A 12,655-nucleotide genomic window follows, 5' to 3' on the forward strand; every position below is an offset into this window, starting at 1 on the left:
GAACATGCATGCATGCAGAGTGAGTGACTGTCAGTTGTTTACTGCCAATGCATGCATGCCTAGCCTTCTTCACTCCGTACGAAGGCTACAGATTATAATAAATAAAGATACAAATGAAATAAATAATAATCTTATGGGGAAACACAAAAATATTTACATTACAATAAAAAACTAGTGGCAAATGGTGGTCATAGACCACAAACCTAGCTGGGGCATGTTGGTGTTGTGGAGGGTAACTGGACATTTCATCCCCTCGCATTTTCATCCCCTGGACATTTCATCCCCTGGACATTTCATCCCCTCATGTTAAAACGCTATTGTAGCGTTATTTGAGCGTGACAGTAAAAAGATTGCATATGAATATAATAATTGTTTAGGATCTTTAGAAGGAAATAATATAAGGAAATTAATCTTTATTTAAAATTAGTCTTATTTATCCAATGTATGCACCATGTTCTGTATGAGCTAGCACCAGCTGATCACACGTATAAAAATCGATCGATGTTGAATGGCAATTAATTATAGTGCAATGAATTTACCTATTGAACAGTGCGTGTAGGCCCCCTACACGGATGATTCTAATTCAGTATTACGCCTAGTAGGCCTATTATTATTAAAAGTATTATTATTTTGTTATTTTACCGGGTAGGCCTACCGTCATCATTATATTATTATTAATATTTTTATTATTATTATTTATATTATTATACTTTTTTTGGTTGTTGTTGATATTAGCCTGGACTATTTAACTTAGCTAAAGTGTATTTCTTCTCTTTCTTCCTGTTATTTATGTATTTATTGTGTATTGTTTATGTATCTATAGGCTGTTTATTTATGGCCCATTTCACGGTTAGGCGCCACTTTTTGATTTTCAACATATCTGGCCTGGTGTGTAAAAAATAATGGGGTTACAGAATTTACTGTTGGTGATTTTTCATTGTCTCTGTATGGCCTACCTCCATTAGCTTAATCGGCCTTTCTAATTTTATCTTTCAGGGCGCAGGGGTCAGAAGTGGTCAAATAACCACATTTCACTAGCAACCTGGAAACAGACATTTATTTTCCAATGCTGCCACTTTTAACTATGTTGAGCCTACCAGCTGCTTTTGTTGTTTTTATGTAGTGAACAAGTTGCACTATACAGCCATACATGAACAAAGTATTAGTTGTCAGTTAAACTAGCATGAGAACCATTTAAATTTCTGAATTCGGATGTGACATTTTCCGTTCACATCTATGTACCTTATTCAATGTGGAATAGATCGACTAATACTTTACATGAATGGCAAACTAGTGTGTTTTAGTAAAGTTCAGAGTCTTGTTACTATTTGTTGAACAAATTACACTTGTTGCTCTTAATATGTAGATACAGCGAAATTTTGAATTTTTGCCAACAAATTCCGTTCACAATTTTGTCACATCCGATTAATTTTCCAAATAGTGTAATTTATTAACAAAATGTGGCAGAATTTTTTTCTTTTTTTTTTTAAAAATCTCCTGCTATGAGCTATCTAATGACACCATTTAATGAAAACTCCTTCATCAACTTAGCTTGCAGATGTCATTTCAAAGTTTCCGTTCACATGTGTCACATCCATGGTACCTGTCACATCCAAAATAGTTTCTTCAAAGAACTAAGACAGGAATGGGACTAGGATGCCAGTTTGAAGTTATTTCATTACAGGTTTGTGGGGGATCAAAAGGCACAACAAATCTTTAATTCAGTATGCCTTCTTTAATTGTGACAGGAGATTCAAAAGCTTCAATTTCCGTTCACATGTCACATCCTCAAAATTAGTAGTTTTAGGCCAAAATACTTAAACAACATGATATTTGACTTTCTAAAATAGGTTTATTATTTTGTACATGTCATATATGATTATTTCAAAGCTTTGTCTTTGTCTTTAGAGGACAGTTTTGTATACAATTTACAGAAGCGGATGTGACATTTTCAATTGTGAACGGAACATTTCAGTAAATTATAAACATTTTGCTTGTCAAAAATATAAAGGGTCAGGAAAAACGTTTTAGCATTGCTCAATTCAATAGAATCTCACAAAAATATATGTGTTAGAAGTGCCCAAAGCTTATATTTTGACAAGCAAACTGTTTATCATAATGAAACATTCCGTTCACAATTGAAAATGTCACATCCACTTCTATAAATTGTAAACAATGTTTTAAAATGAACACTAACACAGGTTGATATGTTTCAATATATCCCATTTAATTCACTGAGTGTGTGAAAACTCTTTGAATCATTATTTTCTGAAACATACTCTGCTTTACAGTGTGCGGTTTCCGTTCACATTGACATCAGTCACATCCAAAATTGCACAAACATCAGAATCTTGAATTTGACCTGTGTTTTCAAACTGGCTGATATTATTTGTGAACATTACCCATATTATGACCTTCAAAGCTGTGCAATATCAGAGTCATTCATTGATTATTAAAATTGTTGAGTAAACCTTTTCATGTCAATTTCCTTTTTACCACAAAAATTACATTAAAGTGGCCATAAATTTGTCATTACACAACAAAATTTGCCCAAATTTGGTCAGAAGGGAGCCTATGACATACTCGTTTATTTTAAATATCTATGATATATGTATTGGACAGTCAAAGTATTTATATACACTACTCAATATTGATCAAATTTGTTAAAAAATTACATAACATGAGATAATAAATCATAATTTTCTTCAAGAAGTAGCGAGATTTAAGCTGGGAAATGATATTTTTATGAAAATCTGGTCTTATTTGGAAAAGAAAATCCCTATTAAATTAAATTTAATCCATTTTGAAAATTTCGAGTTTTTTTCACTAAAAGTGGCGCCTAACCGTGAAATGGGCCTTATTTATAATTATTATAATTTATGTATTTATTATTTATTTTGTTTGTTTATTTATTTATTATTATTTACTTAGTTGTTCATCTAACAAAATTAGTAGGCCTACATTTTATGGGAACCATGTATCTGTTAATGTTATGTCATGTGGATAGTATGTTATATTATTAATAAGATAGTGATAAAAGATAATAGCATCAAATATGTCTGCATATAGGCCCAAGGGAAGGTTCATGGCAATATTTTTGTATTGTCCACTTGATGAGGTGATTAGATTTAGTCCAATGTCATGTTATACAATAGGAACAATAGCAGTCAGCCGAATGGTTACAGGAAGTTGAACTCTTTCATTCAGTGGAATCTATACATATATCTATATTGCCAGTTTTAGTTGCCTAATTCTCGGTATTCGCAATAAAAGGCGCCGCCAGCGGTTTGCGATGTAATCGTGATGTATCATGGGAAAAGGTCGACATCCAAGTCAGCGTAATCTGAATATTACCATGCTATTACATAGGAACACGTGGCAATATTTTTTAGTTTGTCAATATAACGGTGTTACACGCGAATCGATACTCAATAATACTTAATAATGTGATTTGAAATGTGCACAATTAATTTTTTTCTCTATCGATTTGCGTGTAATACCGTTATTATTAATTGGCAAACTAAAAAATATTATCACGTGTTCCTATGTAATAGCATGGTAATATTCATATTGGCGCTGGACTTGATGTCGACTTTTCCCATGATACATCAATAATACATCGCAAACTGCTGGGCGCTTCTTATTGTAATACCGAGAATTGGGCGATTTTTGACTTTCGTCCCGTGACAAACAAAGTGCTCCCGCAATTTCGCGACATTTTGGCTACTTTGAAAATCTCACCCGCGAAATCCATTAAATATTGGGCGATTTTTGAAAAGCCGACTTCATAATTGTTAAATTGGATATTCTGTCATAGTCAATGGTCCTTCAAAACAAAACCTCCAAACAACTAATTCAAATAAAAAGAATACATTCTGTGGTCAGTGTGCATCCAAGTATGACAATGGGAAACAAATTAAAGTCGATACACGCGCAGGGAGATAACTGATATAAGGGCTTAATCCCCATGATTATCCTTAGAATATTCCCATATCAATTCTCACAAGTGGCTTAAGACGACAAAAGTGCCAAGCGGGGGGCCAAGTTTCTCTTTTCATGTAGGTTCATTTGGGTTTATTAAAAATAACATAACAACATGTCGTTCCATGGCTCTGGGGAGTGGGGCAGTGGCTGAAAATAGGTTAGTCTACATTACCAGTCGTTATCTATTTTTTTTTTTTTGAAAATCAACTAATTTTACAAAAATGCATATGATGTAGGCCTACAAAAGAGATTGTTTTGGGGTTAATTAAAAATATCACTAAATACATGACATTATACATTGGCACGGAGGGGTGGGCACGGGGGGGGGGTGAAAATAGCTTTTAAAGACTACATTACCAGTCGTTATCCACGGACCCGGGAGGGTGTTCTGGGTTGATTGATTGAAAGTTGACTTAACTTAAAACTCATGGTTTAAAAAAATTGTATAGAAAGGAATGGTAGGCCTATACCATTTTTTTTTTTTTTTAGCAAGAAAGTATACAAAGTGCTCTCGCGTTTTGGCAACATTTTGGCTACTTTAAAATTCTCACCTTCGAAATCCATTAAATATTGGGCAATTTTTGAAAAGCCGACTTCAAAATTGTTAAATTGGATATTCTGTCATAGTCAATGATCCTTCAAAACAAAACAACTAATTCAAATAAAAAGAAAACATTCTGTGGTCAGTGTGCATCCAAGTATGACAATGGGAAACAAATTAAAGTCGATACACTCACAGTGAGATAACTGATATAAGGGCTTAATCCCCATGATTATCCTTAGAATATTCCCATATTAATTCTCACAAGTGGCTTAAGACGACAAAAGTGCAAAGCGGGGGCATCTACTATTTCCATGTTCCATGGCTCTGGGGGAGTGGGGCAGTGGCTGAAAATAGGTTAGTCTACATTACCAGTCGTTATAAATTTAAATTTAAATTTAAATTTTTAATTTTACAAAAATGCATGATGTAGGCCTACGAAGGGGGTGGGTGGGTGAAAATATAAAATAGCTTAGACTACATTACCAGTCGTTATCCACGGACCGGGAGGGTGTTCGCAAAGTATAAGGTCTCACATAAATTTATCATGAATTTAAAAAAAAAATGGTTAATGACAATTTGACTTCCAGTACGGCGTGTACAAGCACGACCCGAAATATTATGATGCATCCATCATCATGCACAAATCGGATCAAGGTATTTTCAAAATGAAACATTTGTCAAAATGAGGAAACCAGGTTTCCTGGGTTCCTAGGGCACGGGTTACAGCTCTAAGGTATTTAAGGGTCTTGGTGAAACGCTCAGTCTTTGAGTCCTTCCCCACCAGAGTCCTTTTTTTTCTCAAGTTTCTTTCTTTGAAATTCTTTCATTCATTTACGAATATTATTATGCAGTGCATGGTGATGATGGGGATACAGCTGGCTCAAAATATGCTAAGGTGTCATATTATAGCCATATATTTTGACATCTTTTTTTAAAATAATAATTATAGAAATGGAATATTTGCTAGTTTAGTGGCAAGTTTAGGTAGTAAAGACATAGCATACACAATTTAAGTAAAATCCTTTCACTCTAAATAATAAAAATAATAAAAAATAGCTGTAAAATGCCTATTTTTACACTTTTATTTGTAACATGCCAAGAGACGCCTTTTTTTTTTTTTTTTAATTTTTTTTATGGATCCTTATAGAAATTCATGTGACCTGTTTCCCAAAATGGTGCAGTAAACCAATCAAAAAAAAACAGAAAGAGGCATTATGAATTATAAGTTAACAGATCAAAAAAGGATTTAAAAGTTTGCCTTTATGTATGTTACTATTGTCTGTCAAACTTTTGATTGATTTTGAAGTCCCTCAGTTTTTATAAACAAAGACTTGAAGCATAAACTAAAGGGTAAATCTATTGTAAATAACTTCATTTCTCCATATTATAATCAATTTGTAAGTGGCTGCCATCTTTTTGAACATATAACAATTTTAAAATTTTTCTTGAAATGTCTGTCAAATAGTAACATCACGCTAAGACGGTGCTGTAATTCCTGCTAAACTAGGGTGATACAGCTAATTATGCTACATGACATAGCATTTAGCTCCACCTAGCTTTGTGGCACTATCACTTTGTGAGGAGAAGCTTTTTGATGACACAATCCATTGTTAAGTGTTGTCTGTCAAACATTTTATGCATAAGTAACATACGCTAGATTTGTATGTGTCTGTCAAAAGTAACATACGAAATACGTTTAAAAAAATTAAAAATCACTTGATGTTCACATTATGATGATAGTTTAGAGTTTATAAAAGTGTTTTAAAACATGTGATTTATAAACTGCATGTGATCTTTATTCAATTTCCCATCTTGAACTACTGTTTTTGCCAAATTATTATTCTGTATGTTACATTTGACAGACATCTTATGTATGTATGTTATGGCTTGACAGACACACATATTTTATTTATAACAATTTATCCTCCTTATTGTAATATTTGGACACATTTTTTCCACAATCAGTTGCTGTAGGTCCTACACCTAAATAACCACAAAATACCTTATGTAATACTTTATAAATTTTTATTTGATTGCAGAAAATCATCAAAATTGTGTCTGTCAAATATAACATACGCAAGGGCTAGAAAATTAAATTTGTGAAGTAAATGGTCTATAACTTATCTTTCTTTTAGTGTATTATGAACGATATATGTGCATACTATAATTTAAACCTGGTTGGAGACCAAAAGAAAAGAGCTGGAAAAATAATTGTGTGTTACACTTTTATGACACCTTAGCTTATTTTGAGCCAGCTAGATAAGATGGTCATGATGGTCTGAGACTAGGTATTTTCGTCTCAGATTATGCATGGTAGGGTCTTTTGGGGACAAATGCTCAAAGTCTATAGTTTTTACACGGGAACCCTTCTTGATCGTTCATCTTTTGTTCTAGTCTTTTCATTTGATTTACCAAAACCTGGACAACCTCCTCCTCACATAATAGGTTTATATAATCATTTTACAGATGAGCTCAGTGCTAGCTGCATGATCTGAGTTGCGCTTTTTCTCACCGCTGCGTTTACAGTATTTGCTGATACTGTGTATAGAACCTCCGGGCATGGAATTACAGCTCGGTGATATAGGGTCTTTGGTGAAGTTTTTTAGTCCTTCCCGGTAGTTCTTCATTCTTAAGTTTCTCTCTTGCTTTCTTCTCTCTTTCAATATATGCATGACTAGTGTGCAGAAAGCTGAATGTCAAGAGGCGGGGTCAAGAGCTGGAGACAAGGTCATAATGTATTTCTACGATTGTATTTCAGTAGGGCCTACTGAACCCTGATCATGCTGATATTTTGGCATATTATTTGTAATGTTTAACATGTCTAACTGAGCTTACATTGGAATCACTCAAATTCATTATGTTTGTAAGACATTGGAGCTACCCTAAGTAAAGGTAAATGGAACAAATGACAATTTTGTATAATAATATGTTTAGTGAAAGGGACTTTTCAGATACTCAGGGTTTTTTCCCTGTTCACGCGTGCATGTAGGTCTTCCCTATATCAAACACCCAGATTTGGAAGTAAATACAATTATATGTTGTTAAGTTTACACTCTGCATCTGTATGGATTACAATCAATGGCCCCTAAAGACCGGGTTATAAAAAATCGCACGACCGCAAATATTTAAATTTGATTTCATTAAATTAAATTTTCTAGATTAATTTTCTAAAAGTAAGACAAACTCAGTTTCACCCCATACAAACTTGCTCAAAACTATTAATCAACATAATTTGTCAGTCGAGTATACATGTAAGTCATATTTGTTCACCTGAAGATCGTGTGGTTACTTACTTATTTTGTTTATTTATTTATTTATTTATTTGTTTGTTTGTTTGTTTGTTTTTAAACTCTGTCGGGAATCACGTAGTTCAAACTTTAAAGTTTCCGGGGAGGGGGCACTCTAATAGTAAAATGACATGCATGTGCGGAAAAACCCCAAAATCAGTTCTTTCTGCAGTTTTTTGAGCCATATTCTAAAACTTGGTTGCCGATCTTATAACAGTTAACAGTATAATAGAGTGTCCCCACAAAATGATCTTGGGAGCAAAAAATTGGCTTTTTGGGTGAAAACAAGAAAAAATTGGATCTTTGGAGGTGGTGAAGGGATCTTTGGAGGAAAGCAAGAAAAATAAATGGGCAAAAACAGGAGAAAAAGAAAAAAATATAATGCAGATATTTATTATCAGTTGAACTGATGGAATTCCAGTATTTTTTTTTTATAGTGCTCCTTAGTCTTTACCGTTTAGTATTAATTTAATTCTCCTATAAGTATAAGTTCTAACTATCCTTGTACTTTACTACTTTTAGAACCTTTTAATCGCACCTTATCAGTGGTTATATTACAGATTCCCGAATGATTATATAGTTATGTAGATTCCATTGATTTTATAATACACCAGTCAATGATTGAAAGAATTCAACTTCCTGTAACCATTCGGCTATTGTTCCTATTGTATAACATGACATTGCGCTAATCACCTCATCAAGTGGACAATACAAAAATATTGCCATGATCCTTCCATATGCAAACATATTTATCAATACAATAAACAGATAAATAATATTAAAAATATACTAATTTTGTTAGATAAACAACTTTAAGTAAATAATAAACTAACTAACTAACTAACTAACTAACTAACTAACTAACTAACTAACTAACTAACTAAATAAATAAATAAATAAATAAATAAATAAATAAATAAATAAATAAATTAATTAATTAATTAATTAATTAATTAATTAATTAACAAACAAACAATACATAATAAATACATAAATAACAGGAAAAAGAGAATACACTTAACATAACAACAATAATAACTGAGCTATCAACAAAAAAAACCACAGTAAATAATAATAATAATGATGATAATAATAATATGCCTAATAATATTAACAATAATATAGTAATATAATGATAACAATACTCGACTCACAGTAGTAACAAAAGATATGCTTGGCGTATGCAATTTAGGTAAATTCATTGAATGTATAAACTATTATTAACTATTAGTCTATTATAGGCCCTGCTGCCATTCAACATTGATCGATTATTATACGTGTGATCAGCTGGTGATAGCTCATACAGAACACGGTGCATACATTGGATAAATAAGATTATTAATTTCCTTATATTAGTTCCTTCTAAGTTCAAGATTCTAAACAATTATTATATTCATATGCATTCTTGAGTCACTGTCATGACTGTCATGCTCAAAGAAGCGTTTTAACACGAGGGGATGAAATGTCCAGGGATGAAATGTCAAGGGATGAAGTGTCCAGGGGATGAAGTGTCCAGGGGATGAAGTGTCCAGTATTCGTTGTGGAGGTATCTGACCCCTACAAAATGTTCCAAAATGCTCCCCTGGTCATGGGGTTTGTTTTCACTGAGTTCGAGTCCCGTACTCCTAACAGATGTCCAAAAAATTCAATTCTAAGATTTGACCCCAGATGACCTTTGACCTGACCCTTGCATGACGTTCCATAATGTTCCCCTGGTCTTGAGGTTTGTTGTCACCATGTTTGAGCCCGTACCTCTTACAGATATCCAGAAAATGAAATTCTCTGATTTGACCCCAGATGACCTTTGACATGACCCTTGCACAGTGTTCCAAAATGTTCCCCAGGTCAGTAAGTTTGTTGTTGTGGAGTTTGAGCCCCGTACCCCAAACAGATGTCCAGAAAATGCATTTAGAAAATTTGACCTCTACATGACCTTTGACCTGACCACTGCAAAATGTTCCCCTGGTCATGAGATTTGTTGTTACTGATTTTGAGCCCCATACCCCTTGAAGATATCAGAAAATGAAGTTATAAAGATTTGACCCCAGATAACCTTTGACCTGACCCCTGCAAATTGTTCCAACATGTTCCCCTGATCATTAAGTTTGTTGTCACCAAGTTTGAGCCCCATACCCCTTACAGATGTCCAGGAAATGCATTTCTAAAATTTGACCTCTTCATGACCTTTGACCTGACCCCCGCAAAATGTTCCCCTGGTCATGAGATTTATTGTATCGAGTTTGAGCCCCATACTCCTTACAGATGTCCAGATAATGCAATTGTAAGATTTTACCCCTTAATGACCTTTGACCCCAATTCTGTGTGCAAGGTATGGGCACTGGGTAAAGCCGATGCACATGTGTAAGTGACGACATTGTGCTATGTAATATGTGGCAGAAGAAGCATTTTGAAGATATTTGGTTATATACCGAAAATGCCCCTTTAATGACCTTTGATCCCAATTCTGTTTGCACCCTATGGGCACTGGATATAGCCGATACATATGTGCAAGTTACGTAATTGTAGGGTGTAACATGTAGGAGGAGAAGCATTTTGAAATTTATTGCCAGAAAGAAGAAGAAGAAAGAAGAAAGATCGGATAGCAAAACAGTACCTAGCTCGGGGGGTTGAAAACCCCCCAGCTAGGTAATTAAACATGATAAAAAAAATCGGGAAATCATGCCTGGAAATGGAATCGAGTGTAAACCTGTGCGCCACCCTCTCAGAATTTCTTTTAATTTAATTTCACTTTTGAAAATGTACCAACAATCATGACAATCATTCGAAAAAAACCGCAAGTTTCAGATTAGCCCGAAACATCCTGGCCCTGTTCCTTCCTCACTAGGGCCATGAGTGCGATACATACGGTACGTAAAAACGGGGCACCATGAACTCACGTCGCGGTGATGACGTCACACTGACGGCATCTATAGGAAGAATTCAAAACACGGCGACGATAACAGTCACAAGTCTGGTCTTTTACATCCTCAAATGTGCTCAAAATATATATGAACATGCACCAAATATGTTTTGTTTAAGTCTCATCTTCACGTGAGGAATGGTAGGAAGTGGTATTTATGAGAAAAAGTGGTATTTTATGTGTACCCTGGACCAGATATGCTCAGGAGTCTCAGACCTTCGTACGGAGAAGGCCAGTGGAAATCGTAGTGATGGAGGTGTGAGTACCTCGGGCTAGTTTCAGATATGTAGCACTTGCCGTTTTTATGTGTAATGTGGTTCCTGATCAAAAAATGGGCACACTTGTGTGTCGAATTTCCGCATCCCTGACCCTGAAGTTGCACAATATCATGCATGTCATTTGCATAATTTAGTTTAACCACCCTAAAGTCATGTGCATTTTTGACAAACTTAATCTTTTAATGTTTATTGAATGTAACTTACGGTATTGTTTTAACATGCTCATCCTATATTTTTCTAGACACATTTAATTATATAGTAGACAATTCAAATCAATTTGCATGAACTTTATGAACAGCACTGTGCCTTCACAAACACTATGAAAAAGAAGTACTTACAAACCACCTCATTATTTAATTCCCTGTAACAATGTCAATGAGGAATCATCTTGTCTAGAGCTCCTAACACAATCCACTAATAAAATCAATAGTCTGGGATGAGTATTAATTCCAGACCAGCTCTTGACATTCAAAACCAGTACTGTACTAATTTCAGACCTTCAGGTCATTATGTGTGTGGAGGATTGTTTTTTTTTATTGATTTATTGATGATGACACACTGTGGCAAAATACTTAACATAACAAGGTGGGTTTACAAGTCTAATACAGGTACTTCTTTTTAACTTGAGATTCAGGAAAATCAGATTTTTCCTGGGGGGTCATCAGAATTCAATGTAGTCATATTTAGATTTTCATTAAAAAATCATTTTTTTGTGTGACATTTGACCCCAAACGGGTCATATCAAGAAAGAAGAAGAAATTGCTGAAAAACAATATAAAGTTTGGCTAGACAAAGAACCAAATTTTGGCTGGATTAAGAACCTGTATACATGGGTTCATACAGTCACTCAATATGATTCCAAACAGATAACTTACTTCATATCAGATTTAGTTGCCCTTAATAACTCCAAATTGACATGAAATTGAATTCTATTTGCTCAATTTCATACCAAAATCAAGGAAAACATGGTTTTGTTATTACAAAATAACATGAAAATCACACGGGTCATATCTGGTCCTTCCAGCAGGCCAATATTGGTACTTGAATGGCTTGACTCAGTGACTTTCTGCTCTTTGTAAGACTGATAGTGTTGTAAACTTGATTGCATAACATTAAGATTGCCAACTGATATCCTTTGTAATTAAGTTGCCTAATAGTAATTAGTTCTGTCATAGAAGTAAACAGTAAAAATATGTAAACAAAACATGTACTGCAGAACTCTATGCCTGTATGTGTCTGAGGGCCGATGACACACATTCGATGGGTGTAGAACCTGTAAGAAAGAAGACAGTGACTATCGACTACAGTACTGCTATGTAAATAGCTGTAAATGTATTTTCCATTCACTGTTTAACTCAACCCTGTTGAAGATCAGGCCAGACTGTCCTGTTACAAAGTACATGTCCTGTTACACATGTTCAACTGAATACAAAACATAAATAATGCTACTTTGTGCATTGATGAAAGATCTAGACACACACACACACACACCCCGGGTGTGAGTGAGTCCCGGGAATTCAAGTCCCGCCCGATAATCCTATTACCGGGCAGGAAATTCCCTGCCTGGTGCCAAATTTAAAAAAAAAATTTTTTTTTTTTTTTGGTTTTTTTTAAAAAAATTTTCAAAGTTTTTTTTCGGTTT

General features: G+C 34.3%; 1 protein-coding gene across 1 annotated transcript in view; it reads left to right on the forward strand.

Annotated features, from left to right (window-relative positions):
* Window positions 1-12,655, forward strand: part of LOC140139968 (intraflagellar transport protein 52 homolog) — a 36,184-nt gene that overhangs the window by 308 nt on the left and 23,221 nt on the right.

Source organism: Amphiura filiformis, chromosome 18, assembly GCF_039555335.1.
Source record: "Amphiura filiformis chromosome 18, Afil_fr2py, whole genome shotgun sequence".
Classification (NCBI taxonomy): Eukaryota; Metazoa; Echinodermata; class Ophiuroidea; order Amphilepidida; family Amphiuridae; genus Amphiura; species Amphiura filiformis.